This window comes from Scylla paramamosain, chromosome 22 (genome assembly GCF_035594125.1).
Source record: "Scylla paramamosain isolate STU-SP2022 chromosome 22, ASM3559412v1, whole genome shotgun sequence".
In the NCBI taxonomy this organism is placed as follows: domain Eukaryota; kingdom Metazoa; phylum Arthropoda; class Malacostraca; order Decapoda; family Portunidae; genus Scylla; species Scylla paramamosain.
The window spans coordinates 10,513,166-10,539,285 of NC_087172.1; the positions used below are offsets into that span (position 1 = coordinate 10,513,166).

General features: G+C 39.5%; 1 long non-coding RNA gene across 1 annotated transcript; it reads right to left on the minus strand.

Annotated features, from left to right (window-relative positions):
• Positions 1 to 415: 415 nt before the first annotated feature.
• On the minus strand, positions 416 to 20,688 carry LOC135111533 (uncharacterized). The gene is made up of 4 exons (XR_010273765.1): positions 20,534 to 20,688; positions 9,933 to 9,964; positions 4,977 to 5,132; positions 416 to 575 (listed from the first exon to the last, which is right to left on the minus strand). It is a non-coding gene; the product is annotated as an uncharacterized LOC135111533 (long non-coding RNA).
• Positions 20,689 to 26,120: the final 5,432 nt, after the last annotated feature.

The following is a 26,120-nucleotide window of genomic DNA, read 5'->3' on the forward strand; positions in this document are numbered from 1 at the left end:
AGAACAGTAAAATGATACATGTTTGTTGGTTTCCATCAACATTTTACTCATGAAGTGACAAAAGGATGGGTAGGTACAAAGACTTCGATGACACATGGGTCAGGAAAAGGTAAAACTTTAAAAAATCAGCTTAAAAAATGCAGTGCATCTTTTACTTAGGTGTGTGTGTGTGTATATATATATATATATATATATATATATATATATATATATATATATATATATATATATATATATATATATATATATATATATATATATATATATATATATATATATATATATATATATATATATATATATATATATATATATATATATATATATATATATATATATATATATATATATATATATATATATATATATATATATATATATATATATATATATATATATATATATATATATATATATATATATATATATTAGATGGTCAGTACATTATCATGTCTACATTTTATCGGTGTAAGCTTAAATTGGAAACCATAATTGTTGCCTGCAGTGTGGGGCAGCGGCGGCGGCGGCGGCAGCTCATGGTGGTTTTGCAGAGGAATCACCGCAGCACATGAGACCTGCGTCATGGAGGAATGCTGTCATAATGGTGACGATGATTATAATAATAATAATAATAATAATAATAATAATAATAATAATAATGATAATAATAATAATAATAATAATGATAATAATAATAGTAATAATAATAACAATAATAATAATAATTATTATTATTATTATTATTATTATTATTATTATTATTATTATTATTATTATTATTATTATTATCATTATGATTATCATTATTGTCATAATCACAACAACTACTACTGCCGCTGTTACTTTTACTACTACTATCTTGGTACAATTTAAGAAACTTCTGCTAAAAGGGCTGAGTTTCCCGTATACTACTCGCCATGTAAGACTGACGTTTTTACCCAGTCATTGCCACACACCGTCAATCATTCAGAAGGGTCCTGACAGAAGGATGGAGAAAAGAGCTAAATCCTCAACCTCAGCTGCCCTTTCGAGACTCCCCTCTCCACCCCTACCCACCATCATGGCAACCACAACCCAGGCAACACCACGACTGGAGCCCACTCATGTGGCAGGGAAGGCAGTAACACGCCTCCCCCTGCCAAGGTAGCCCTAAGTCAAACCAGCGCCAAGAAAAAACAAAAGACTGGCCACCTCAGCCGACACCTGACTGTTGTGTCGGCCAACGTGAGGGGCCTTCGCACCAACCTTGGTGACCTCACCCACAACTTTGTCCTCCGACACAACGCGGACATTGTTGCCGTCACGGAAACGTGGCTCAGTGGTGAGGTGGAGCCGACGTTTGGCAACATCCCGGGCTACACAAAGTGGGTGAGGAAGGACCGTGAGCATAGAGTGGGCGGAGGCGTGGCTGCCTGCTTCAAATACGGCCTCCAAACTCAAAAAATTGACGTGGTGCTGCCTGAAGGAATGGAGGCGCTGTTCTTCAGAGTGGTAATAAATGACAGCACAGGACTCCTCCTGTGTGTCATGTACCGTCCCCCAAGGCAAGGACGTTCAGCGCTGGATTTTCTGACGGAGGAATTGGACACTATGCTACAGCGGCACAAGTGTTCCCACGTCATGATTCTGGGGGATCTAAACTTCCACCTGGAGCAGGATGCCTTTAACAGCCTCCTGATGGTGCAGGGTCTGACGAACCACGTGTCCTTCCCTACACATGAGAGGGGAGGGTCGCTGGACCCTGTGCTAACAGATCTCCCTGACTCCAGCATCGTCTGCCATCAACTGGGGACGGTGGGCACCTCCGACCACCATGCCGTGCTGGCACGAGTCAAGCTGGATATAGCGAGGGAGGCCGCCGCCCCGCGCACTATCTGGCTGTGGGAGCAGGCTGACTGGGCATCCCTGAGACACGACATCGTTCGCTTCGACTGGGACGCCCTACTGATAGGCAACGCGGAGGAAAAGGCCCGTGCCCTCACCACCAAGCTCCTTGCCCTCCAGCAGCAACACGTCCCTAGCAGAAGGTACCTCGTTAGGCCTAATGACCCTGCTTGGTTTGGTTACCGATGCCGAGCGGCCGCTGAGGCTAAACACGAAGCCTGGGTGAGGTACAAACGTCGTCCAACACACTACAACTGGGCCCAACACCGTGTGGCGTGTAGACGGGTGACAGCTACCTGCAGGTGGGCGAGACGGCAGCAGCGAGAGGACCTGAGGCAAAAGCTCTGTGGCTCAGGGGTTGGCCACAAGACCTGGTGGAGGCTTGTCAAGGAGCAGCAAGGAACAGGCCGCCGCGACACTGTTCCTCCTCTAACAAGGCCGGACGGGACAACAGCCGCCAGCAGTGAGGACAAGGCTTCTCTACTCGCTGATTTTTTCGCAGAGAAGATGTCAGTCACTGATCCGGGTAGACGTCCACCTCACCTCCCTCAGGAAACAGACCACACCGTCGCCGATGTTCAGGTGACACGTGAACAGGTGGAGCGGCTGATGAGGGAAGTAGAGGAGAACAAAGCCACCGGCCCGGACGACATCAGCCCGCGGCTCCTCAAACGTTGCGCCAGTGAGCTGTCAGGTCCTCTCACCAGCGTCTTCAGGGCCTGCCTGATGGAGCACAGGTGGCCCTCTATATGGAAGGAGGCGAGAGTGGTACCAGCCCACAAGAAGAACTCAAAGTCTGAGCCCAGCAACTACAGACCAATCTCGCTGCTCTCCGTGGTGGGCAAGTTGCTGGAGCAGGTGGTGGCAGGTGTCATCTGTCATCACCTGAGTGAGCACCGCCTCCTCTCAGACAGACAGTTCGGCTTCCGGCCTGGCCGCTCAACAGCGGACCTCCTCACCCTCCTCTCCCAAGGCTGGCAGGATGCCCTGGACGAAGGTCTGGATACTCTTGTGGTGGCCCTGGACATTGCTGGGGCCTTTGATAGGGTCTGGCACGCGGGGCTTGTAAAAAAGCTTTGCGCCAAGGGTATCCAGGGCAACCTCCTTGCACTGCTCGAGGACTACCTCCAGGGGAGAACCCTCCGGGTAGTCATCAATGGACAGGCATCCCAGCCGTTACCTATACAGGCCTCAGTTCCACAGGGTTCAGTGTTGGGCCCGATCCTGTGGAACATATACATCGATGACCTCCTGCGGCAAATCCCGACTCTGCTTGCATACGCCGACGACTGCAATCTCTCCCGCTCCTACTGCCGCTCCGACAGTCAACGAGCCGTTAGAGAGCTAAATAGGCAGCTCAGGCTGGTGATGGAGTGGGGAGAGGCGTGGCAAGTCAGCTTCGCTCCAGAAAAGACGCAGGCCATGGTCATCTCACGGTCCCCAGCTGCCTCCCCAGCCGTCTCAGGCTGTCTGTTTTTTGGAGGCCAGACACTTCCCCTCCAGGAACACGTCAAGTTGCTGGGAGTGACAGTGGACTGTGGCCTGCGCTTTGACCGCCATGCTGCTGCTGTTGCCCACCAGGTCTCCCAGCGAGTCTCTGCACTGCGTCGGATGTCAGGAAACCTCGACTCCCGGGGCATCCTCACACTGTACAAGGCTCAGATACGGCCTTGTATGGAGTACAGTGCCTTGTCCTGGATGTCGAGTGCCCCCATCCACTTGCAGAGACTGGATGCTGTGCAACGCCGTGCCCTGCGCTTGGTGGGGATGGACGGACAGCAGCAGCAGCAGCAGCAGCAGCAGCAGGAGGAGCAGACCGGAGTCACGTCGCTGGAGCATCGGCGGGACGTGTCGGCACTGGTGGTCCAGCACAAGGCCCGGGTTCTGGAGGTCCCTCATCTCAGCTCGATAAGGCTCCCACCACGAGCTGTCCAGAGGGAGTCCAGGACCACCACCTCCAATGACATGCTGGTGCAAGTGCCTCGATCTTACTCGAGGCAGCACCAGCGCTCTTACACAGCTAGAACCTCCAGACTGTGGAATGTGTTTACGGCAGCCACGAGTGATACACAGACAATGACACTCCAGCAAGTGAAAGTGGCTGCACACAGGTGGCGTAAAACACAACCCCCCACACTAGTGCTGTGTTAATCATGTCTATATATATATAGTAGGATGAGTTTACTTTTTGTATATATTTTCTTCTTTACATTTAAGTATAGGCTTTTCAAATAACAGCATAAAAAACGTGTTGTTTTAAGCCTGATGTAAATTTTGTTTAAATAAAAAAAAAAAAAAAAAATCATGATTGTGCAAGGGTTATGATTGACGATTAAACATGAAATCATGTTGAACCATCTTCAGTCATCTCCAATCATTTGCGCATTCTTTCAATCATACCCACACTTTATCGGTGTGCTTGTGCAATCAGTATTGTGCAGTTATGACTGATAGTTTATGGTAGCCTTAAAGATGATGATGATATAATCATTAATAATAAGAAGAAGGAAAAGAAGAAAAAGAAGAAGAAGAAGAAGAAGAAGAAGAAGAAGAAGAAGAAGAAGAAGAAGAAGAATTAAATAATGATGATAATAATAATGATAAGAAGAAGAAGAAAAAAAAGAAAAAGAAGAAGAAGAAGAAGAAGAAAAGAAAAAGAAAAAGAACGAAAAAGAAGAAAAAGCATTGATAATAATAGTACCAATCATAATCACTATAAGAAGTGGTTGAAGAATGATAAAAATAATAATAGCCAATAGACTCTTTTTCAAATAACTTCAAAATGCCTCAATTTCTATGTCCTATTAACTGAATACCATAATTACACTTATTGCGTATTTTCCTTACACCAGTCATCTCTACTTACTGGAAACGTGTAAGAAGAGAAGTTATGCCAATGTGAAGCTAAATTACAAAAAAAAATATATAAATAAATAATAATAATAATAATAAATAAATAAATAAATAAATAAATATAAATTAATTAATTAATAAATAAAGCTCTTGTAAATAAGATTCTCTCTCTCTCTCTCTCTCTCTCTCTCTCTCTCTCTCTCTCTCTCTCTCTCTCTCTCTCTCTCATCAAAACTCACCCTCATTAGTGATTCCGGGACCTCGAGACACACTGAGTACCGCACGCTCCGGGACAGCACTTTTCGCCACGGCGACAGGAAGAAGGGTCATTCAGGTTGCAGTTATTGTAGTAGTGGAAGCAACGAGTGAGAGGATCTATTGGGGGGCACTTCTTCCTGCAGCCAGTTATGGGAAACAGTCGTTTGTCGTTATAATTATTTGTTGTGTAGGAGTCTCATTTCGCACTTTATTAATATTGCTGTTTATTTATTGTAGTTTTGTAATTATTATTATTATCATTATTATTATTATTATTATTATTATTATTATTATTATTATTATTATTATTATTATTATTATAATAATTATTATTATTATTATCATTATTATTATTATAATTATTATTATCATTATTATTATTATTATTATTATTATTATTATTATTATTATTATTATTATTATTATTATTATTATTATCATTATTATTATTATCATCATTACTATCATTATTATTATTATTATTATTATTATTATTATTATTATTATTATTATTATTATTATTATTATTATTATTATCATTATAGTAATAATAACAATATTAATAATTATGAATTACAATCATTATTATGCATCAGTAGCACTAGTTGTAGTACCGTTATCGGCGTTATTATTGTCATTATCATCAATAATCTGTGTGTTTTATTATTCTTGATGACAATGGAGTTGTTGGTGATGACGTTCTTTGTTGATGTTATTGTTGTGTTTGTTGTTGTTGTTGTTGTTGTTGTTGTCGTTGTCGTTGTTGTTGTTGTTGCTGTTGTTGTTTTATCTTTTTTTTTCTTCTTGAATAAGAGTGACACAGGTCAGGGGCAACAAAAGTTCGAAAAAAGGCTCACTTGAGTGCCAGTTCCCAAAGCGAGATCGAAAAGAATCATTAAAAAATTAGAGAATAGGTGTCTTAAAACCTACCTATTGAAAGTGTTCAAGTCATAGAAAGAAGGAAATACATAATCAGGCAGGGAGCTCCAGAGATGAATGACTGAGAGTACTGGTAAAGTCTTGCATTAGAGATATGGACAGAATAGGGGTGAGAGAAAATACAAAGTTTTGTACAGCAAGGCCGCGGGAGTAGGGGAAGCATGCAGTTAGCAAGATCATAAGAGCAGTTAGCGTGAAAAATAACGGTAGAAGATATTAATAGATGCAACATTGCGGCAATGAGAGAAGGGATGAAGAAAGTCAGTTGGAGAAGTTGATAAGATGAAAAACTTTTGATTTCACCCTGTCCAAAAGAGTAGTATGAGTAGTATCCTTTGGACTCGGAGTTAATATAGACTGAATACTTCTGTAGGAACTGAGACATATTTGGGATTATATTGTTTTTTCGATGTTTATGTCAATATGTGTAAAATATCAAAGCAATAAAATTAAATTGAAAGCTACGGTAGTGAAGAGGGATAAAGATTTTGGTTATAAATGGTGCGGAGTTGGCTACACGGGGCGGACTGCTGTATTTCCCCAGAAATCATCGCATAAAAAAGTAAGTTACTTTCTCCTAAGAAGTTACTTCTCAGGTCCATAATCAGAAAGAAAAAATAAATAAAAAATAGGAAACGAGAATTCAGAGTAATCGGAAAGGAAAACTGAGTGGTAAAATTCATTGTTTTTTTTTTTTTTTTTTTTTTTTTTTTTGAGAACTGGGGGTGTAGTAGCCATGGCCTTGGGACGTGGGGTGTTGCCTGATGTACATCCAACTATTTTCTTGAACATACAATTCTTGTTTATTTATAGGTATTTCTAATAAACTTATTCATTACACACACTATAGTGTTGTGGAACGTGTATTTAAAAGTAAGGATAGTCAATAGAGGTGCCATGACTGAACCCATATTGGCGATCATATGTATGGCTGTGAAATGATGGATGTTTAAGAATCTTCCTATTTAGGAATAATTAAAAAACTTCAGAGGGTCAGGAAATTAAAGCAATAGGACGCTAGTTTATGAGATTAGACCAGATACCATTTTTACACTCTATTCTCGAACGTTAAAGATAAAAGCCTCTCTTGGGTAGAGCATGTCAGAGGATCAAAGCTCTGGCCTGCTACTGGATGGCAGTGTTCAGTCAGTGGTAAGCGTGCTCTTTACAGCAAGAAGGAAAGGTACGTGTTGATAGTTTCATGAAATGTTTTGTGATGTATACAAGTATTTTTTTTTTTTTTATAAATGTCTTTAGTGTACTATTGTCTATTAATGTATTTTTAAAATAAATTATGTTGCTTTCGTGGGTGAATTTCTCTGAGTGTTGTATGAGTGAACGTGGGTGTCCCCATTTGTTTTAAGTACCACGTGGTCACTTTGTTGATGAGGAACAAGGCAAGCGTGAGGCACTGAAGGTAGACTCTGAGGCCATTTGTGGGTAGCTTCGCCCCTTTGTACGGAGAGAAAAAAAAAAAAATGGGGAGTGGCTTCACGTTCAGTTCCCAGACGCCACCAAGCTGGGTCACCCTGGGCATAAAAGAGGCAGTGACCCAGCAGGCCTCTTTCTCTTTCCTGCTTCCGCCTTCGCGCCTCCTCGGCTAGTAAGTTTGTAAGTAGCTACATTTCCCCCGTTGTTAAGTGACTTGAGCATTTTTTGCTCACTGCAGTTATGCGCCTGGTTGGTATTTAAATAACGAATTGTAAGTTTATTGTGACTTTTTTTTTTTTTTTTTTGGAGTTGGAGTTAGAGTATGGCGAGACGGTAAAATGAATTTTGTGTTATTGTGGTTGTGTTGTGAAAAGAAGGGAATAACTTTGCGTTGCGCGTGATATCCGGCCTGGAGCTTCTGCTGTTTTGTGTTTGTTTGTCTTTTTTTCTGTAAATATAATCGTTGCATTTCTGTTAAGATTTGGTTTCTTGAGTCCTACTAAGGGGAGACAATAGGAATTACTTGCGTTGGCGACTTCATATTGTGTCCGCGGGCGTCACATGTAGTGTGGTCCACTGTTCGTAATAATAGGCAGAGTGGAAGTTTGACTAGGTAAGGTACAAACACGAAGACATAGTTTCAGAGAGCAATATAAGTCTTCCGAGGGTTAAGACCAGCTAGAGCATGAAAAACATCATTACGAAGGATCTTAATGGGTAGCATGAAATAGTCGGAGGGTGGATAAGAGGGAGGAACAAGCACTGAATCATCCAAGGTAGAGTTTTTTTAGCAAAGGTTTGAGGGAAAAGTTCAGCTTTAGAGATATATGAGATGGCAGTTATACCATCAGGTTGAAATAAATGAGGCAAAGATGAAGAAGCAAAGTTATTAGAGTTACTTTTTGACGAGGTGCCCGAAGTCACAAGGGGAGTTAGATCTAGAAAGATTTTACTATTTTTCTATTGATGGAGGAGTTTTGGGCTAATCGGAAACAAACTTGGCATGATTCCAGGCAGAAATATAAAGTGCATGAAATTCAGGTGATGGAAGGTTTAGGAAGAGAGAGAGAGAGAGTGAGGAATGTACGCACCCATGCCTCCATGCCTCCTCTGTTATACGCGCAGCATACAGAGACGGGTCTGTTACACTGATGCAGCAATCATTACAAAGAAAATCAGAATAATACCTCTTTAGGTCCCCCTAATTAGCAGAGGCAAAAACTTAGAGGTACCTCCCCCTTAGGAGATCGTAAGGAGGGAGTGGATCCATATAACAAAGTATAGATATGAGGTTGTGATCGGAGGAGCCTAACAGAGAAGACAGTGATGGCATACGCAAAAGAATTAGAGGTCAGGAAAAGGACAAGATTGTTGGGTGTATCTCCATCACGGTCAGGAATACGAGTAGGGTGTTGCACTACTTGCTCTAGGTCGTGGGAGATGGTAAAGTTGAAGACTAGTTCACCAGCGTGGTCAGTGAAGGGTGGGGAAAGGCAAAGCTGTTGGTGAATATTGAAGTCTCCAAGAATGGAAATCTCAGTGAAAAGTAAGAATCAGAATATGCTCTAATTTGGAAGTTAAATAGTCAAAAAAAAAAAATGTTATAGTTAAAGGAGTTATTTGAGAGGTATACAACACAGATAAATTTAGTTTTAGAGTAACCAATGGTAGGTAAATGGTAGAAACTTTGGAAGATTCAAGAGTGTGGGTACGAGAGCAAGTTAGATCGTTTCGCACATAGCTTTGGATTGAAAATCATAATAAAGAAACTAGGAGGGAACAAAGAAGGGATTACTATCAGGCCTCAGACACCTGCGTTTTGGTGAGGAAAAAGAGATGAGGTTTACTAGAGGAGAGATGGTGTTCTAAATCTAAACCGAAGTCTAAAGGCGGGAATGTTGCAGAAGTTAATAAAGAAAAAGTTGAGAAGAAAAGCAGTCCGACCTGGAGACATTTGTGGTCCCCTCTCCGGATGTGGACTCCGAGACTAGTAAAGGAGTCATCATATTGAATTTTTTTTTTAATTGGAGTGAAGGGTGTGTATATATTACGTGCAAGTAGATTTGTGTGAAGGAAAAGAGTTGTGTTTGACTGCCCACTTGTACTGGGAGACACAAAGGAAACGTTCACTGAGGTCACAGTTGGGTCATTGGTAAGTTCACAGTACCCCTCGATCCAGTACGAAACCGGTTTAGTTCTGGGAAAAGTTATTGTGTTGGCAGGTGCCTACTGCCTCATCTAGTTGTTTTTTGCTGTTGTTGTTGTTGTTGTTGTTGTTGTTGTTGTTGTTGTTGTTGTTCTTGTTGTTGTTGATGTTGTTGTGTTGTTGTTTATTGTTGTTTTTTGTTGTTATAGCCAGTTATTGTTGTTGTTATTGTTGTTGTTGTTGTTGTTGTTGTTGTTGTTGTTGTTGTTGTTGTTTGGTGTTATTGTTTGCTGTTGTAGTTGTTTTTGGTTTTAGTGTTGTTCGATGTTCTTGTTGTTTCATATTTTTCATTGTTTGATGCTGTCACTGTTACATGATGTTTGCTTAGTGTAAGACAACCACAACAGTAGCTGCAACTTACCGTGCGTTGCTTGAACTCGACTCGGCCACAAGCTGCGAGAAAAGGAAACTTAATGAACAGCTGCAACTTGGGTTAAGGCTCATGATTAATTAATTTTAAAATTTATAGTAATAATTTATAGTAGTAATTAATACATAGTTTGTATTACATTAAATTTAATTGCCCTTAGTATAGCTTTACAACTTACATGCAAGTCACGGTATAAGCCAATGATACATATAATATCTATGTATTATTGGTTTATGTTGAGACTTGTATGTAAGTTGTAAAGTTATACTAAAGGGTAATTAAATTTAATGTTTTTTTTTTTTTTATGTAGGAAGGAAAAAAAAACATTAAATTTAATTACCCTTTAGTATAACTTTACAACTTACATACAAGTCACAACATAAACCAATAATACATAGATATATGTAATACAAACTATGTATTAGTTACTACTATAAATAAATTGGGAAGTAGATATGTGCGCATGTAGGTAGCTATTGTTTTGACGTAGCGAGCTGAGAGCCCACGAGGAGCGAACCAGCCTCAGGCTGCCCGCCTCGAAGGGAGGGCCTGCACGCAGGTAAGTCCCCGCACACTCTGCGCATGTGCAGGCCAGTCTCGCCTCGTGAATGGCCGCCACCTTCTCATCAACTAACTTAACGTAACCTAATCTAACCTAACCTAAACAAATCTAACCTAACTAACCATACCTAACTTGACCAACCTAAACCTAACTTTACCTAACTTAGCCGAAAAAATGTGTTATAATAACACTATGTAACACGATTTTTGTCTTTGACAAGCAAGTATTATTTTCCAACTCTTTTCTATTACAAAACAATAGAAAATGTTCATTATTCCTGTGAAACTTTGCTTTTGTGGCTTTTAGAATTATTTTTTTGCTCCAAAATAGCTAAATTTCACCATTTTTCCAGATGCTGTAACAGATAACTTCTTCACTCTTGTCTTGATGAATTGACCACATATATAGCAGAATGCATTTGGAGAATGAATGTAGCCTCGTAATACCATTTTACATCTTGTGATGTGTCTTCTCAGGCAGCCAAAGCAGAGCTGATCAGTGGTCTGCAAACCCCTACTTTTATATAGACAAGTAGTACTATAGAATATTTTTAGTCTTTCTAAAATCTGTCCCAGAATATTTTCAATCTTCCAAGAATATTCTTGAACCTACTTTAGAATATTCTGAATAATTCTAGAACATTCCTGTAGATTCTAGAAAATTATTGATACTTCTACTTATTTCTACTATATTCTAGAAAGTTCTAGAATATTCTGGAAATACTTACATTAAATAAAATGTTCTAAAATGTTTTAGAAACTTCTAAAAGTGTCTGATAGAACATTCTGGAAGATTTGAGATTTCTGAAATGTAATCAAATTATTCTAAATATGAGAAATTTCATGCAAGATCTAGTCAGTTCAAGAATGATCTTATTAAAAATGAAAATAAAATCTTCAGAACACTTTTATATTCTTTACTTCATTGTTTTAACTCATTTGCAACATTTCAAAAGCAAATAGATAAGTAACTGAGATTTTGCAAAGTTCTTTACCAGACATGAAAACCAATAGTAACCCATTCTATAGTGAAGTACGGCAAAAATGTAAACTCATTGTTTTAATTGCAAAACCAAAGTTTTGGGATCAAGATATCTATTTTTCTGTTTTGTTTATATGGAAATAACTGGAAAATTATGGTTTGGGGCGAAGGACAAGACAAAAGTGAAATTTTGTTACATAGTGTAATTAAGAGACCATATCCAGTAATTTGGTACAAGGTAGTTAGGTTAAGGTTAAGGTTAGGTTAAATTAAATTTGTTAGGTTAGGGTTAGGTTAGCTGATGAGAAGGTGGCGGCCAATCAAGTGCTCGCACATGCACAGATTGTGCGGATTTTCCTGCGTTCAGGCCCTCCCGCCTCGAGTAGCAGTCGCCACCCAACAGCTCCGCCACAGTTCTCCTCCACCCTACACCTTGCATTTATTAAATCCACTAAGTTAATGAGAACTTAGAAGCACGGAACTTGGATGACCACAAAGAAAGGTGTCTTTGCTACGAAAACTCGACCAGTCATTGACTTGGAACACCAAGTTGACACCAACTCGCCATTGACCCCAACCGTAACAGCTTCCTGCTAGCCACGTATACCACAGCTAAGTTATCTGTTATTTATGATTATATTTAGCGATGCTTTCTGTGATTGTGTGTTAGCTGGGAGAGCATAAGGGTGAATGTTGAGGACAAAAAAATTCCCACAATTAATTGTGGTAACCCGAGTGAGGAAGGCGTCTTCCTGTAGGTACCGAAAGTTCTAGAAGCTTCATAACAGATGTCTCGTATGGCATTAATTGGCCACACCAACACCCCCAAAGCAATTCCGCAAACTCACGGATGTGAAATAAGGAATTTTTCGACGTCCTGGGATCAGACCTGAAACCTTTGATCACGATCGTCGATAAAAATAGGTACTAAAATTGCCTCACAAATTAATCAAATTGTATCTGGTTATCAATTATGTAAATCAGTAAACCGGATCTTAGAGACATAAAGGAACACATTAAAGGCATAATTAGACAAAGAGAAAGTCACTGTTCCTCTGAGGTTGTTATAGTGCAAATAGAACATAAAAATATAACGTGTGTTGCAATATCAGATAATTCATAGAGTGGAAGAAGGGAGGATGAAGTGCTGAAGGCGTATTATACAAACCACTAATCTAAAGTTAAGGCTGAAACAACTCAAACACCTGCTGAGGTCAGCAGAGCAACCACAACAACCACAACAAATAACAGGTGGGCAAGCAGGCGACTGTTCATATAACCAGCAAATAAGAACAACTTGAAATTTTATCTACAAACATGTCTATTAAAATCTTAAAGAAATGCTTCAGAACAAAACAAGGTTGGTTAACAAGAACTACCAAGGAAGGTAATGACCTAATAGATAGTAACAAATTAACCCAAGACAAATTACAAAGGGTAATAGAATTAATAAAGGAAAAATTAAGTAGTTATCAGGCTACATTCAACCACTTAGAAGGTAAACTGTAAGCTGATGAAAATTATGAACAACCTAATTCAAATTATGAACAATAGGAAGTAAATTATAGGGAAAGGTTAACTATATCTGAAGACGAATTAGAAGTATTAAGAAGTAACTCGACTAAGAACTCCCCTCCTAATTCCGCAATGAAAGGCCAGCTTAACATAACATTGCTAGCCATAACTTTACCAGAATTTACAGGGAATATCATTGATTGGCCCTCATTCTGGAGTAAATATAAGGGATTAATCCATCAGAGACAAGACATTGCAAAAAGAAGTAAATTCTCCTATCTGTTAAGCCAACTAAAAGATACTGCCTACCTAATAGTTTCTGAATTAGCCATTACAGAAGAAAACTATGATATTTCAATCAGGTTGTTTAGAGAGAATTATGATGAAAAGGAGCAAATAACCACTAAACTGGTCTATAAGCTCCTAGATTTAGCATCCCCTAACCATAATTATAAGGATTTACAACTTTTCAGGATCAATTTGAATCCCTGAAGTCAATAATACTGAGGATACAGCTTGATGTGCGAGAACTAAAACACCAGCAATTAAGAAATGTGCGTTTTGCTCTGAAAAGCACAACCCAGTTCACTGCGGCAATTACCAAGGGTTAGAAAGTAAGATAAACAGACTATGATCAGACCATTTTACCCTGAGCATTTCGGCGTTGTCCTTTCTGGGAATTTCCCGGTCTCCAGCTCTGCCAAACTTGTTCCAACACACACACACATCATGTCAGGTACTTACTACTTCGAAATTAAATATAGTTGTAGTATTACACTGTAATCCTCTAAAAAGTTAGTGTAGTATGTGTTTATTTTTTTTAGTGATAACTGCCTTTTTTTTTTTTGCAAACACCACCATATTTGGCAGAGTTTCCTCCCAGCGTCGTCACGTTTCTTTGAACGACTCACTCAGGTCACACTGTCAGAGTGGCTGTGTCAATCCATCGGTCACTTCCTTTCTCGCCGCGCGCGAGGAAGAGAGAGAGAGAGAGAGAGAGAGAGAGAGAGAGAGAGAGAGAGAGAGAGAGAGAGAGAGAGAGAGAGAGAGCACATAAGAACATAAGAACATAAGAAATAAGGGAAGCTGCAAGAAGCGACCAGGCTTACACGTGGCAGTCCCTGTATGAACACACCTACCTATTTCCATCTATTATCTCCATCCATAAACTTGTCTAATCTTCTCTTAAAGCTCTCTAGTGTCCTAGCACTAACTACATGATTACTGAGTCCGTTCCACTCATGTACCACTCTATTTGAGAACCAATTTTTTCCTATCTCCTTCCTAAACCTAAATTTTTCAAGCTTGAACCCGTTATTTCTTGTTCTACCCTGGTTGCTGATCCTAAGAATTTTGCTTACATCTCCCTTGTTATAACCCTTATACCACTTAAAGACTTCTATCAGGTCCCCTCTTAACCTACGTCTCTCTAAAGAATGTAAATTTAACAGCTTCAACCTCGCTTCGTAAGGAATACTCCTCATCCCCTGTATCCTTTTAGTCATTCTCCTCTGTACTGATTCTAATAGACCTATATCTTTCCTGTAATGTGGGGACCAGAACTGCACCGCGTAGTCTAGATGAGGTCTGACCAGCGCCAAGTATAACTTTAATATTACTTCCGGCCTTCTACTTTTAACCCTCCTAAAAATGAATCCTAGTACCCTATTTGCCCTGTTTCTGGCTTCTACGAGTATGCATTGTTTCCCTAGACGGAGTTCAGAGCTAACTATAACTCCTAAATCTTTCTCGTACCCTGTACCTACCAGAGTTTGGTTGTCTAATGTGTACCTATTGTGTGGGTTTCCTCTACCTACGCTAAGCACTTTGCATTTATTGATATTAAATTGCATTTGCCATCTATCCGTCCATTCATTCATTCTATCTAAGTCTGCCTGCAAGGCGATGGCATCCGATTCTGACCTAATTAATCTACCTATCTTTGTGTCATCCGCAAATTTACTAACATCACTACTAATTCCACTATCCAAGTCATTGATATACATTAGAAATAACAATGGCCCTAATACTGATCCCTGTGGCACCCCACTAATTACATGACCCCACTCGGATTTCGAGCCGTTTATTACCACTCTCTGTCGCCTGTCACTAAGCCATGACCCTATCCAGCCTAACACTTTCCCATCTATCCCGTGTGCCCTAACCTTTCTCAGGAGCCTTTGATTGGGTACCTTGTCAAATGCTTTACTAAAGTCCAGATATAAGATATCATAACTATCACCATTATCTACTGCCTCGTACACCTTACTGTAAAAACTTAACAAGTTTGTCAGGCAAGACTTCCCCTTCGTGAAGGCATGCTGTGACTGATTGATCAAGTTATGGTTGTCTAAATGTTCCCTAATGTTCCTTGCTATTATTGACTCTAACATTTTACCTACAACTGAAGTTAAGCTGACAGGTCTATAATTAGACGCTAAAGTTTTATCTCCTTTCTTAAAGATGGGTACTACATTAGCCTGCCTCCACATTACTGGTACCTCACCCGACTCCAGTGATTTCCTAAAGACAGAAACTAACGGCTCACTAATAATCTCTTTACATTCCTTAAGTACTCTGGGATAGATTTCATCAGGTCCTGGTGACTTGAACTTTTTTAGCCTATCTATCTCCTGTTCCACTATATCCCTAGTTATGGAAATATCTGTCAGCTTCTCATTCTCATCTGCTCTAAACACCTGTTCACTATCTGGCATATCCTGCATGTTTTCCTGGGTGAAGACAGTTAAAAAATAATCATTCAGAAGTTTACTAATCTCCTCCCCAGAACTAACCAGCTCCCCATCTGCTGCCTTTAATGAACCTATAGTATCCTTATTCTTCGTCCTGTATACCTGATAAAATCCCTTGGGGTCCGTCTTCACCTGGCTGGCTACCTTTGATTCATAATTTTCCTTAGCTTTCCTCGTTAACTTCCTGACTGTTCTAACTAATTCATTATATTGTGTCCTTAAAACTTCTTCACCTGCCCTTAATCTCCTATATATACTTCTCTTACGCCCTATATAATGCTTTAACCTAGCAGTCATCCATTTAGGGTCATTTTTTTTGTGATTTTATTGTTCTATACGGGATATTTGCTAACTGACCTGTATGAACTTCATCTACGAAGTATTTATACAATTCATCTACATTTACTTCACCTAGTCCCCTCATCTCGTCCCCTACCATCCTCTCCACTCCCTCATCTACTCGCCTCGACCTCACCTCTCTCATTTCAGCATGACCTGACATTCCAACATACTCACACCTATCTCCCCCCTTCCTCTTTCCTCCTCCCTTCCGGACACATCTTCCCTCCTCTTGTCCTACACCCTCACGCCTCACCTCACCTCTCTCATCCTGCCTTATCTCTCTGAACTCCGTCCCTGACCTGACCTCACCCTGCATCCTTTGCCAGTCCACTCCTTGGAGGTACCTTTTTAATTCTTCAAAATCTGCTCTCCTAAAGTCAGGTATTTTACTAGTGTTTTTGTTTCTAACTGTTTCTTCCCATTCTAAATTGTACCTAATTTCCCTATGGTCACTGTTACTTAGCTGTCCTCCAACCTCTACCTGCGTGACTGCTTCCTCCCTGCTAGTAAGAATTAAATCTAGAATATTATTCCCCCTTGTGGGTTCTACGACTACCTGTTTTAAAAAATTATCCTGAATTACCTTAAGAAATTCCTCTGCTTCCTTGTTACCCACCATCAGACTCCAGTCGATATTCCTAAAATTAAAATCTCCTACCACACATACCTGACTGTACCTGCCTGCTCTATTTAATTCCTGCCACAGTGAGGTGTTAATTTCCTCTGTACTGGTCGGTGGTCTGTAAACTACCCCTAGTACTACTGACTGCGATCCTTCTTTAATATCTACCCATATCGACTCTGCTTTGTTATCTGTTTTAATTCTACTGTTGGTACAACACTGTAATGTGTCCCTAACGTATAACGCGACGCCTCCTCCTCTCCTGTTTTCCCTATCTTTATAGAACATTGTATACCCATCTATCTTAACCTCCGGATTAAATACTTTTCCTGACATATCTAACCAAGTTTCAGTTAAAGCAATGATATCAAATTTCTCAACGCTCGCTATTCCTCTAAGTAAGTCTATTTTATTCAGAATACTTCTACAGTTTGTGTAGTAAACACTTAAGCTATTTCTCACCATCCCTGAGCTAGCTACCTTTCTAGATTTAACTATTTGAAGAGAGAGAGAGAGAGAGAGAGAGAGAGAGAGAGAGAGAGAGAGAGAGAGAGAGAGAGAGAGAGAGAGAGAGAGAGAGAGAGAGAGAGAGAGAGAGAGGCACTCAGGTTTTTTCTCTAATTCTCATAATTCATAGACGAGTATAGATTTCTTAAAAAAAAAAAAATTGCGTGAAATGTAAATTCTGCATCCATAGAGAGAGAGGGAGAGAGAGAAAGAGAGAGAGAGAGAGAGAGAGAGAGAGAGAGAGAGAGAGAGAGAGAGAGAGAGAGAGAGAGAGAGAGAGAGAGAGAGGTGTGGGGAGTGAGGTTAGGCTCTAATCTGATAATTTGCCCAGTAGATTTGGCAGCGTCGTAGGCCGGGAAATCCCCGGAAAGAATAAAATGGTCAGACCATAGTGGAGTTAGGAAAGTCCACATTATGCTTCAATGAATCACACCAAACGAAAAAAAAAAAAAATGAGAAAGCCCGCATATGTGCCCTATACGAGTATGTAAGAAAGGAGTACATCATGTTACTCACAAAATGAAATCAAGAGGGAGGTTTCAAGACACTTATCCTGTATTTTTTACTGAGGTTTTCGACTGTATGGAGACCGGTACCTAAGTGTGCCTTTTTTTGTTGTTGCAATTTTTTTTGCCCTTGGCTGGTGCCCGCCTACACCAAAAAAAAAAAAAAAAAAAAACACCATAGAATATAGATCCCAGATTTTGTGAGAAAGTTATCATCAACAAAACAAATTGTTACAAAGGTGAAGAAATACTGGTCTGATGAATATCTCAGCAGTCTTCACGAGAAATTCCATGCTGCTGAACCAGGTGAAAATGTAGTTTCCCTTAAGGAAGGCGACATTGTCTTGTTAAAAATGGAGCAGAATCGATCTAATTGGCCTTTAACTAGGATATTGAAATTGTATCCTGATAAAAATCATGATCAAGGGACAAAGGACTCTTAGAACTATCAATAAATTAATTCTGCTGGAGTGCTCTCCCGAGCCTGCCCTGATCAACCAACCTTATTGAGGTACACAGACCCGGAGGGTTGCCCCCGGTTCGGGAGTGTACAGATACAGAGGTGTGGACCAGGCCACCCCGAGTAGCATCACAAAGGTCTCGGGATAGGTGGCGGAATTTAATCTCAAGTGGTCATATTACCTGAATATAGATTCAAGTAACGCCCTGCTCCAGGATGTGGAAATTTCACTCGCATCATGCATAATATCAATGTATTGTTGGTTTGTGCTGTGATCTGTATATAAGTTTTAAAGCTATTCTAAAGGGTAATTAAGATTAATATAGTATAAATTAAGTATTAGTTACTACTATAAATAAATTGGGAAGTAGCTATTGTTTTGACGTGGTGAGCTGAGAGCCTATGAGGAGCAAACCTGCCTGCCTCAAGCGGCAGTCACCAGCCAGCAGCCTTTCAAATCAGTTCTGCGCCACGCTGGAGCTTGCACTTATTAAATTCACTAAGAAAATAAGAACCTAGAAACACGGAACTTAGGATTACCACAAAGAAAGCTGTCTTTGCTACAAAAAAACATGACCAGCCACTGGCTTGGAACGCCCAGTGACTCGCCACCAACCCTGGCTGCCACAGCTCCCCAATTAGCCACCTGTACAACAGCTAAATTATCTTTTATTTATAGTTACATTTAGATTGTGATTTTGTTTTAGTACCAAAATAATATTGGCACCAAACTAAATATTGGAATATATATATATATATATATATATATATATATATATATATATATATATATATATATATATATATATATATATATATATATATATATATATATATATATATATATATATATATATATATATATATATATATATATATATATATATATTTATGTTCTATCGAAAACCACTTGTTTAAAATGTGATTTCTTAAATAATCCTGATGATGAAATTTGATTTTTCCAGTGATAATTTTTCACGAATGCTAAAAGAAGAAAATGTGAGAAAATAATAATTAAATAAATCATCTGTAACATGGACAGTACTTCACCCTTCAACAACTTAAGCACGTTTTATGGACGGAAAACATTCTGCATACCGTTGAGGTTTTCTTTTGATAATACTTACAAAGAAACTTAATCTCTTTCTATCTTCTTGCCTTTGATGGCCGGAGTCTTGATGACAGAAACTACAGTCTAATCATTTTGAATTGAGTGTTTAGGCGTTGTCCTTTCCAGGGATTCCCTGGCTTGCGGTGTTGCCAAACCTTGTACTGGGCCAATCATCAAATTAGAGCATACGTATTGCTGATAACCTCGCTCCTCACACACACCACTCTCTCTCTCTCTCTCTCTCTCTCTCTCTCTCTCTCTCTCTCTCTCTCTCTCTCTCTCTCTCTCTCTTCACTGCAAATTCATTTTAAATATGATAGGTTTCCTTTAGGATATATTTCCCATAAACTATGATGTTATATTTTCATCTTCTTGCTCTTGAGGGGTCAATATTAGCCTTTCCTTCCAAAAAAATACCTACTTACTAAGCAAATAAGCTCTTTTTCTCGTCCGTGGAAGTAACGAGAGCGAGCGGGAGAGGTAGCTTCCAGGTAGGAAGTACCTGACATCAGGTGTGTCTTAGTATAAGTGTGGTACACCGCATGCCAGGAAAGAACAGCGCCTAAACGCTGAATTCAAAATGGTCAGACCATAGGCAATAACACAGCCGAGCTTTCCCGGCAGCAACAACACTCGTCTTGTTCAACACTGAAGTCATGGCTAGTCTTCCTCGGACAGAGTGAGCCTCTCTCTCTCTCTCTCTCTCTCTCTCTCTCTCTCTCTCTCTCTCTCTCTCTCTCTCTCTCTCTCTCTCTCTCTCTCTCTCTCTCTCTCTCTCTCTCTCTCCTCGATGGATACAACGTTTAACAAGAGCAAGTCATCATCCCTGATTCTTATTGTTTATATGTGTTATATAGTACTTAAAATATCATGATCAAAAGCTGGGAACAATCGTCTACAAACTCTACATGATGTAGCGATTTGGTAATGTGCTCATGGAAATTAACCCATTCATATAATGCTAATTTTAAAAAATAGGGAGAAATTGGTTTACAAATAGAACAGTAGACGACTGGAATAGACTCAATAATCAGGCTAGTGACGAGTCAATATGGAGCTTTTAAAAGAAGATTTATGGAATGGGGATGAGAGGTGGATACAGTGAGTGGGTGTTACACAGGACTGCCACATGTAGCCCTGATGGATTCCTGCAACTTTCCATATATGCCCTATGTTTTTATTAGTAGTGACCTTCGCCCACGGCCACGCACACACACACACACCAATACTTACACACAGCAGCAACAGCAGCAAGACACCAGACGCCATGACCCTCATGTTGGCAGCGCGATGCTCAGGAGCTCAGGAGACACACGGAGGTATGAGCGAGGACCTAGTATTGCCTGGGTGAAGAGCGTAGCGAGTGAGGAGAACAGGCAGTGGTGAACTTTTTATAGAGGACTGCTAGGCTGCGGTAATGGAGTTGTGGGAGGGAGACTTCAAGGCTGGGGAAAACACACAGTGGAAGGAAATTACAGCAATTCTGGAAAAAAAAGAAAAAAAAGAAATTGGACCAAACTATATATATATATATATATATATATATATATATATATATATATATATATATATATATATATATATATATATATATATATTCTGTCGAAAACCACTTGTTTAAAATGTGATTTCTTAAATAATCCTGATGATGAAATATAATTTTTCCAGTGATAATTTTTCACGAAAACTAAAAGAAGAAAATGTGAGAAAATGATAATTAAATAAATCATCTGTAACACGGACAGTACTTCACCCTTCAACAACTTAAGCACGTTTTATGGACGGAAAACATTTTGCATACCGTTGAGGTTTACCAAACTAGACTTCAAGCCTGGGGAAAACACACAGTGGAAGGAAATGACAGCAATTCAGGAAAAAAATAAAATAAATGCGTTTATTACTTAGCCCAAATTTATTATTATTTATCATTATTATTATTATTATTATTATTATTATTATTATTATTATTATTATTATTATTATTATTATTTACATCATCTTTGCAACATAAGGAAAGTCTTATGATATTGTAGTAGAAAATAGGAAGAGATACAACATTGTGACGATGAGAGAGAGGTTGAAGACAGTCATTTAGAGGAGAGTTGATAAGACGAAATGCTTTCGATTCCAAACTATCTAAATATGCGGTATGGGTGAAACCCCCCAACCCTCTATACATGTGAGTATACTCCATACAAGAATGATAAGGCACCTGTATAGTGTTAGCAGCTGCTGGGTTAAGAAAAACTGGCAGAGACGAATCAGAACACCTAACTTCATGAAAGCCGTATCATAGATCGGGTTACTTAACACTTATACACCACCAACCACATGCACATCCTGGTTCAGTCTCCTGGTAGACAAGGAAAGCACAGGTACCTTTTGATGAGGTATATTTACAAACAGTACAACAACGATAGCTTGGCTAGATAAATCCACCTAAAAACTAACGCCTATGGTGTGTGAGCGGCACACAGGAATGTCTGCCCTGTAGACACCATGACCTGCCCAACTAAAACTAACGTCTGTGGTGCATGAGCGGCACATAGGAATGTCTGTTCCCTGCTGACACCACGACGTGCCCAACTAAGACACACGCCTGTGGCGTGTGAACGGCACACAGGAATGCTTGTCTCCTGTGGACACTACGAGAGAAGACTGATTTACGTTACGAAAGCACAGCGTTAAGTTACATTTCAAGAGCACGGAGATAGTTAATAGCTACTGCACACTGTATTATCCATGTTAAACACTCGACAAAGAGACGACGAGCACGTGGTCGCCAGGCGGCTGGATATGCGCAATGAGAGTGAATTAGAGACGTCGCAGTGAGCGTTTTGATACCAGATAGCGCCAGAATTTTTAATTCTCGCCGGAAAATAAATACTTTTTGGGGCAAGGTTTTACAAGCTTACAAAGGTGTATCGTTGCACAGTAATGCGTCTGAATTTTAAGTCAATTAATTTCGTGATAACTGACAGCACATGACATTGTTTGAGCCTCTATTCATAATTTCAGATAATATTCTTAAAAGAGCCTATAAGTGTATCAAGGCAGGCAATCTGTAATTTTCTACTGACCTCAATGGAAGTATACTAATATATACTTGCATTTTCATGTACTAAACAACAGGCAAATCCATTTAATGTAAAGAAAATATAATTTTGTATCAGAGACTTTATTTTTGCGGTACGATCACTATCCTCGGGTACTTGGGCAGCGAGCAAACCAAAACACAGACACTGGACTACCCTGCACAATGGATACATCACCGCCACAATCATGGACTACAGCGGAATTAAGAAAATTCTTGAAAGAACGAGCTATACCCTATTCTGGATATAGTAAAGCAAAGTAAAGGCCTTTGTATCGGCAGAACTGAGAGGCTATTGTTTACACTTTACACTCCCTAACGGCGCGCGGCGCTTTCTTTAACTGAAGAATCATGATCAAGATAAGTACGTCGTACGTCCGCCAGCGGTGCTATTCTTTTTTTATTTCACTGATTACTTTCATATACAGGACGTGTCAGTGATATCTGATATTTTTCAACATTCCCAGATAAAATGCACAAGCCGAAGTCAACATCCTTTTATTTTTACTGTTTATACTTACTTAAAAAAAAATTCATTACCTATTTTTAGTTTTATCTTATAATTCAATTAACAAAGCCTTATCATACACCAGTAAGTAGGAATATTAATATTAAGGGTTATGTTTTTAATTTTAGATACACTTGTGCAGCAATTCATGCTGTACTTTTCCTGCACATCGATTTCAAATTTAGCTAAGTCACCCCTTTGCCCCACGAAATCGGAGACAATTAAAAATGCTGGCGCTGATAGGTATCTACCAGCCTCACTGCGACGTCTCTAATTTACTATAAAATTACTCACTCACTCATCCAGTCTGCTTCGATGAAGGGCAGCTTCGTCGGTCAGGGAGTCGGGTTTACCACTGAACCACGCTGCCTCTCTGCTGGCTAGTTCGGGGGGTTGGTGCAGGGCATGTCTCTTTCACTGAGTGACCTGGTGGGGAAGTGAGCCCGGGCAAAGTCGTGACCCTCTCACCTTTGGCCGCTCGCATGGATAGACTGCCCATTAAAGTAATGGACAGACTGAGTATGATGGACAGACTGATTAAAAGTAATGGACTGACTGAGTATGTTCAGTGTGGAAGAAGAGGACAGTTGAATGTTATTAAAGAAGAGGGGAGAGTTATTTGGAGGGTTGAAAATTTTATCTAAGGCAGCGAATGTCGCAGAAGTTAATGAAGAAAAGTTGAAGTGAGTGTCAAGGTACAATGAAGAAGAGCAACTCAACTTGAAGACATTTGTGGTCACCTCCCCGGACCGGGATTCCAAGGCTGGTGTATGAGTCACCATAAGATTATGAATTTTGAGTGAAGGGTGTGAGAGTATTTGGTGCATGTAGAGTTGAGTGAAGGAAGAGTTGCATTGAGAAGATAGATTGTGACTGTCTCCTTGAGTTGTGAGATACAAAAGGAATACGTCCAGTGATTTCATAACTGGATCATTGGAAAGTTCACAGCACCCCCTGATCCAATACAAACTGCACCAGTGGTTAGACTTCACTGGGAGTAATTATCGTTTCAGCAGGTGTCTACTGTCTCCTCCCACATACATGCATGAGAAAATAAATTGATTTAGTGTGCTGAGCAAAACATAGACACACATCAAAAAAAAAATATAACGAAATAAAATATTAGAGGAATGATAATAATAATAATTGTAATAATAATAATGATAATAATAATAATAATAATAATAATAATAATAATAATAATAATAATAATAATAACAATAATAATAATAATAATAATAATAATAATAATAATAATAATAATAATAATAATATAAGAATATAAAATATTAAAGTAAATAAATAAAATAAAATAAAATAAAATAAATGAAAAAAAAACTCAATCTGATGTTCCCAAGTTTTTTTTTTTTTTTTTTTATGTAGGAGGGACACTGGCCAAGGGCCAGAGTTAGCAGCTGGGGGATGTGAGAAAAACTGGCGGAGACGTCTCAGAACGCCTAACTTCATAGAAGCTGTTTTAGCTAGAGATGATATGTGAAGTTTCCAGTTTAGATGTGACCAGTAAAGGATAGACCGAGGATGTTCAGTGTAGAAGAGAGGGACAGTTGAGTGTCATTGAAGAAGAGGGAATAGTTGTCTGGGAGGTTGTGTCGAGTTGATAGATGGAGGAATTGAGTTTTTGAGGCATTGAACAGTAAAGTTGAAGGCTAGTTCACCAGGATGGTCAGTGAAGGGAGAGGAAAGCCAAAGCTGGTGGTGAACAATGAAGTCTCTAAGGATGGAGATCTCTGCAAAAGGGAAGAGATTCAGAACGTGCTCCACTTTGGAAGTTAAGTAGTCAGAGAATTTCTTATAGTCTGAGGAGTTAAGTGAGAGGTATACAGCACAGATAAATCTAGTTTGAGAGTGACTATGTAGTCGTAGCTAGATGGTGGAAAACTCGGAAGATTTAAGAGCGTGGGCACGAGAGCAGGTTAAGTCGTTGCGCACATAAACGCAACATCTAAATTTGGATAGAGAAATGGGAATAAAGAAAGTAGGAGGGAACAGAAAAGGGGCTACTGTCAGTTGCCTCAGACACCTGAGTTTCAGTGAGGAAAAGAAGATGAGGTTTAGAAGAGGAGAGGTGATGTTCTACAAATTGAAAATTAGGTTTTAGACCACGAATATTGCAGAAATTAATGAAGAAAAACTTGAGAGGGTTGTCAAGACACTTAGGGTTGTCGTCAGAAGGGCAGTCCGACCTGGGGACATTTGTGGTCCCCTTCCCTGATGGGGACTCCGAGGCTGGTGTAAGAGTCGCCATGATAATTTTGAAATTTTTGAGTGAAGGATGTGTGTGTTATTAGGTGCTTGTAGTTTTGTGTGAAGGAAGAAAATTGTCTTTAGACGGCAGGCTGTGACTGCCCCCTTGTGTTGTGAGACACAAAGGGAAACGTTCAGTGAGGTCACAGTTGGGTTTAATAATAAGTTCACAGCACCCCCTGATCCAGTGCTTTAGACTTCCCTGGGAGTAACTATCGTTTCGGCAGGTGCCTACTGTCTCTTCCTGTTAGTCATAGGAGTTTCAAAAAAGTTTAGAAACTTAGGCATAATATAGACACCCTCTGAAAGTGTTTCATGTCGTTCGAAAAAGGAAAAAGAAACAGATTGTCAGCTCTTAACAATTAAAAAGATGAAAGACTGACGATACTGGTTATTTCTTGTATCATCAGATTAGGTAGACAAAATAAGTGAGAATGATTATAGTATCTCCTACAGCGAGGTCACGGAAAGAGAGAAGGCATGTAGTTTGCAAGTTCAGAATGATAACCACTGAAATAGCAGCAGAAGTTAAAGACGCAACACTGCGTGGATGAATAAGAGATTGAACACAATACGTATTTTTAAAAGGAGGGAGTTGTGTATGTGAACGAAAAAATAAATAAATAAATTTTCAAAGCAAATGTATGTTGGTCTAAAAGGAATACCATCAGAGGACGATATATATTTGAAAAAAGATAGTAATTACACATAACGATTATGACGAATGTAACAACAATGCAAAGTTGAGTCAGTACAACAGATGACTGCCAGAAGAAAAACAAGAAGCAACATAACACACTGCTTTACTTGATAATGTGTAATTGTGTAATGTGGCGAGTGCTCGTGCTCAAGGTTATCAACATTAGACAAGGTGGGAAGTCCTGGCCTTTCTAGGAAAATCCTTGAGGTAAGATTGCTTGTTATTATATACAGAAAGAACTCCTTCACGTCTT